This window comes from Lytechinus pictus, chromosome 14 (genome assembly GCF_037042905.1).
Source record: "Lytechinus pictus isolate F3 Inbred chromosome 14, Lp3.0, whole genome shotgun sequence".
NCBI lineage: Eukaryota > Metazoa > Echinodermata > Echinoidea > Temnopleuroida > Toxopneustidae > Lytechinus > Lytechinus pictus.
Genome location: NC_087258.1, coordinates 3,573,794 through 3,579,756, shown reverse-complemented (window position 1 = coordinate 3,579,756; position 5,963 = coordinate 3,573,794).

The following is a 5,963-nucleotide window of genomic DNA, read 5'->3' as shown; positions in this document are numbered from 1 at the left end:
CTATGTTTACAGATTTTGAAATATTGTGAATACATTACCTTTTTAACATTTTTTTTTTCGCTTACTTGGTTAATTCTATGAACATGGTAAATAATTATTTAAATTTTTTCTTAATAAATTAAAAAAACGGATATACATGGCTTTTTATTTCAATATATATAAATATATAGTTTAGTGTGGCCTAGGTTTATAGTTTAAAAGCGCATATATGAATTCATACTGGGTATAAACAGAGATTGCATTCATTCAAGTATATGGGTTAGGATATGGATTTGATAATCACAATTAAAGAAAATTATGATTTTCCGTATTTGAATTAATCAAAGTATACGAAGGAAAATAATCAGTTTAAAGCCTGGTTTAATTAGAAAATAAATGTGTTATAATTTGATACTATTATTTTTTTTTATTATTTGATTAGAACGGAATTCATATGTCTTGATTTATTTTCCTTTTTTTCAAAATCGTTTTTGGGGTTTGTTTAGAGGTTTTCGTTTATTTAAAAAAACAATTGATTCATTGTTCAGATTTTAATGGATAATTTTTGTTTGTTAGTTTTTTTTTCAATTCTTTTCGGTCCCATATTTATAAAGAAAAAAGTAAGTCCCCCCTAAATCAAATTGCTGTAACTTTTGAACGGAATTATTTTGAGATATGATATTTCGTAGGTGGTTTTCTACACTCATTAAGCAACTCCTGGTGGAAAATGAGATTGATCGGTTGGGTCATGCATGAGTAAATAAAGATTGAATTAAAAATTACCATTTTTGAAAGTCACAAGAGTCGTTTTTTCAGATTGTGCAAATACAAAGTTGGGCAAAAGTTGTTTTTGGGTGAATTTTATGGTGTTAATGCTGTTTTACTATCCATCATTTAGCCACTCCACACACAATTTTGATATCGTATGTTTATGGTTGAGTGAGTACAATGTATTGCAGGGGCCGCGGAAGCGGGGGGGGGGGGGGGGAGGGAGTGGTGGAAAATGAGATTGATCGGTTGGGTCATGCATGAGTAAATAAAGATTGAATTAAAAATTACCATTTTTGAAAGTCACAAGAGTCGTTTTTTTTCAGATTGTGCAAATACAAAGTTGGGCAAAAGTTGTTTTTGGGTGAATTTTATGGTGTTAATGCTGTTTTACTATCCATCATTTAGCCACTCCACACACAATTTTGATATCGTATGTTTATGGTTGAGTGAGTACAATGTATTGCAGGGGCCGCGGAAGCGGGGGGGGGGGGGAGGGAGGGGTTCAGCCCCCCACTTTTTTCCAAAAGCATGTACACAAATGTAAAAATTACCATACGATTGTGATTTTTTGCATGGTCAGTCCCCCCCCCCCCACTTTGAAAACCGTTCCGCGGCCCCGGTATTGTGACGTATCATCATAGGGGTTTATGGTAGTATCCTCTACAACTTGTTAGATCATGTTAAAATTTGAAAATGTTGGTGGTTCCCCCGATTATAGGCCCCTCTCCCATTTTGAAATTCTGGATCCACCACCGATTGGCCATAAATTAAACTGATCCTGAGAAATTGTTAGGAAAAGACTACATTTATGCAGTATAAAGAGTATTCATTCCTAATTTTTCGAATGTGCTCGCTCAACCATGAAAATTTTAAAAGTTCGGAAAGTGTTGGTGATAGAAATGATGGATGATAAAAACAACAGCAATTAAAGTCACATTTGAAACTGAATTTTCCCCCAATATTCACTTTATTACCCTTTAAAATGAGTCTGTGACATTGAAAATACCCCTTTTCCCACTTTGATGCGTGCTCACTCATCCATAAATAAACAAATCGATTTCATTTTTACACAGAATTCTGCCCATAGGTTGATAAACATTACTGCTAAATGACATTGCGAAAGACAGCCTTGAAAAAAAGTTCCACCATATTGAATAAGGGGTTACTTATTCTGAAACATATGCACCCATAATGTACACAATGTCTATGAGAGAGGAAGTCAAAATTTTAACAAATTTGAAATGAGGGGTTGTTTTATAGACGGTATTTGTTACTTCTGCCAACAATTATTTCATGAAACTTCGCAAATGGCTTCAGAGTAACACTATCCAAAAGGCGCGCACACCAAAATAACCACTCGATACGGCACAGAGTGGGGCCAAGGCCTTGAACTTTCTTCTCATTTGCATACTTTTCGAATATAGTGTGCTCACTGATGCATTAAACATCGGGATTTTCATAAAAATCAAATCAAATGAACTATGCAAGGAGGTTTGTGACAGATATCCATAGTTACAAATTGCATTTTTTCCAATGACATAAAAAAGAGCTAATCACATTCCACATGTTCATTCAAGCGCGAATGTTTAATTAAACGCCTGTGAATCATTGAAGCATGTTAATTGGTCATGAACAAAACGAAAAAGTTGAGAAAAGATCATTTTCAGTTACCAAAATTAAACAATACTTGCTTATGATATTTGAAAATCGTATTTTTTGTTTTCAATAAATGTTCATTGAACCGTGAAACGATGAATATTGTTGAAGATACTCTTCCCAAAAATAACTGTCATCATATTCGATCATTTTTTTTAAGAAATGTGTAAAAAATCCGATTATAGCAAATTCGGACTTGTGTTTATTCAACCGTGAAAATTAGCCAAAAAAGTTGTATCGTCTTTTAGAAAGTACCTTTTACAAGCCTTCTGACTATTTTTCATGATGAGAATGTGGAATTAGTTCCAATAAAATGGAATCAAAGTCATGATATTTGGCCTGTGACTTTTGAAAAGTGACATTTTTGCCTTCTGACGGTGTTCACTGAAGCATGACGTAAAATACGTCCGTAACTTTTACTCAGAGGGTAGCTTATAAATTTACCTACACGCTCATGTAAAAATATATTAAAAACTCGCATTGGTTCGGAAATTATTCATGTTTGTTTAAGGGGGGACTTACTTTTTTTGTTGAGTATATATATTTGAATATGTGATTGTGCTATTGATTATGTAAATATTACTGATACAATTATATTAATTATAACAAATTGTATGTTATGCGGACAGGGCCGTTGAAAATGCTGACAATGCTTCCCTGTATAAATAAGACTACAAAAAAAAAAGGCACGGAAAAAAAAGGCACGGAATGACAGAAGAGACGAGATCAATACAGATTTGTTGTAAGAACAAATGCACAATTTCTTGAACAAGTTTATGATCGTCCAATCGACTCGACTGATATTCAAAGCTTTTAGCTGCTATTATGATGTTTTTAATTTAACAATGTTTTGATGACACGGACCCCAGATTGTAAATAAAGAAAAGATTGAGGTTAGGTGATAAATGCCAAATACTTAAATGGGAAGTTCACCCTGACAAAAACTTTATTAAAACAAAGCTGAAGAAATGATAAAATATATTGGTGAAGGTTTGGGGAAATCCAGCATCAAAGATTTAAAAAGTTATTATAATTTTGAATCGTTGATTTGTGACGTCACAAATCAACGATTCAAAATTATAATAACTTTTATCATTTCTTCAGCTTTGTTTTAATAAAGTTTTTGTCAGGGTGAAGTTTTAGAATGGGTTTTATTGTACCTTCAGTATATAATCAGACGAATTATTTCACATCCGCCCCTGAAAGAAGTAAATTTTAGTCATCACGAACCATTACAAAATTAAAATGTATGTTATATGGGGCAGCTGCTCTTATGTGACGGCATAAATCAAAATTTTAAGATTCAAATAACTTTCTTGATCTCTCATCTTGATCTCTCATGGATTTTCCTCAAGCCTTCAACAATATATTTATTATTTTTTCTGATAATTTTACAACAAACTTCCCCTTTAATGGACAGCAAACCACGATACTTTGAATAACTATCAAAGTCAAAATAACAAACTCATTATGAAAATACTTTTTTTTTAAGCAAAGGCAGATCTAAAAGTAGATACGTTATGGAACGATTTTGTCTGCCCTCTTACGAAATACTGGATTCAGGAAATTCTTAAATACAGATGACGCAATCCAGGGAGATGCCTTGATGTTGAAGAATGGACAAAATGAATTGAAGAGGGAAACTGGTTGAAGAAGAGTTTCGTGTGAAGACGTACCATCCATCAGTCTTTACTGAAGTACTGGACAATTACGCTACTTCATTTTGGGAGTGGGTGAAACTCCGTGGACGTTATGGCCAAATGAACACTGTTTACGTCAGTGTTCACTTCTAGCCGCTTATATTGACTTTTCTTCTTTTCATTGATGAGGGCTGTTCAAGTTTATTGCACCAGAGAGAGTAAGAGAGATATATATATAGAGAGAGGGGGGATGGGGAGGGGGAAGAACACGGAAAATAAATCACTCTTCTATAAATAAAATAAGAATGTCAAAAAGTCACGTTTGTTAAAAATACACCTATGAGCCCATCACCTATACTTTGTGAATGCCATAAGTGTAGGCCATAATATAAATCAAGAGAAAGGGGTATTTCCCTGAGGTATTAGGTGATGTTGGATCTGAACATGCGTGCAACCTCTTTAGGAGGACTGAGGAGGGGGATGACAAGGGATTCCATTATCTGTTATATAGACTTTTTTAAGTATAAAACAGTTCTCCTAACCCCCAGATTATTAATAAAACAAACCTGGAATAGGTCTATATGCGCGTTTACTGCAGCTACTTTCAATCTATCTTTTATTCCATGCGAAGTAATATATGAAATTCACTACATTCTAAGCATTGATCATTGAACTCGTTTCTCATAGAGCGAAACTATAGAACGACTTACGTTTTTTGAAAAAGAATCACTAAAAAATAATGACTAAAACAATTAAGTTTCGCTTCTATACTTAACAAAACTTACCATTGGTTGGAACTCTCTTCATCGAGTTATGAAATATCTGTCTTAATATCATCTTTCATTGATCAATTGTTCGTTTTACTTCCGAATCTGATTAATACAGAATGATATAAAACGTGTCCGATAGGTAGGAGGATAACCTTATTCGGCAATATTATACCATTCTTCCTTCCCACGTGAGTTTGGAGATAAAAAACTATTTAGATGAAAATGTTGGTGTTTGTTTGATCACATCTTCAAGAGGTTCACCTTGGGATATCCAGGAAATGTGGTAATTTAGAATAGTCAATTAACACTCGACGTGAGTCTACGGGCATGATGTCATCTACTGACTCAATTGCCCTTGATGTTCTGTCTCTTGGGAGGGTGATTATTTTCAGTCTTCTTCAAGATTGATGCCAAGACGTTTTGATAAGTGGGGACAACATGACCTAAAACATTTTTACAAACGACTTATATGGGTAAAATAGACTTATGCAATTGATATCTCGCTTTTAACGCTCTTCTCGCCTCTCTTTTCCCGTTTTTCCTACATGTATTTTCCTTCACCCCTCTTTTTGTCATAACTTGCAAATTAATGGAGGTGAGAACCCCCTGCCCCCTGTAGCACCGCTTTTGTTCTTCCTGGCAAAATTAGTGTCAGATTTATCCCCAAAATATGAAGGACGCAAAAATCCGGGTAAAATGACCCGGTACATGCTATATATGACACACACAAAAAAAGAGCTAGACCCAGATCTTTTTCTTATTTCCGGGTCGAATCTGCATTTTTGTCTCAATTTTTAGGTTATCAGGGTAATAGAAATAAAAATGATCACTGTTCTTCTCTATCATATCTTTTGAAAAAAAAAATACTAACGCACACAGGTCATGCCTCTAACAACACGATACGATCAATGTCGTGAACGTAATGTTTTAATATTTATATATATTTTTACAAACATTTACAAACATCAACATTATCAACATTGTATCTTTCTTAACCCCATGGTAATGATCATGATCATTACTACAATATATATAATGTATATACTATATATATATAAATGTGTGAAGTTATACATGTACTACAGCTTTGGCAACTCTTTTATTTGAATATTGTGTGAAAGAAATGGATGAAGAGAACAATGGTAGG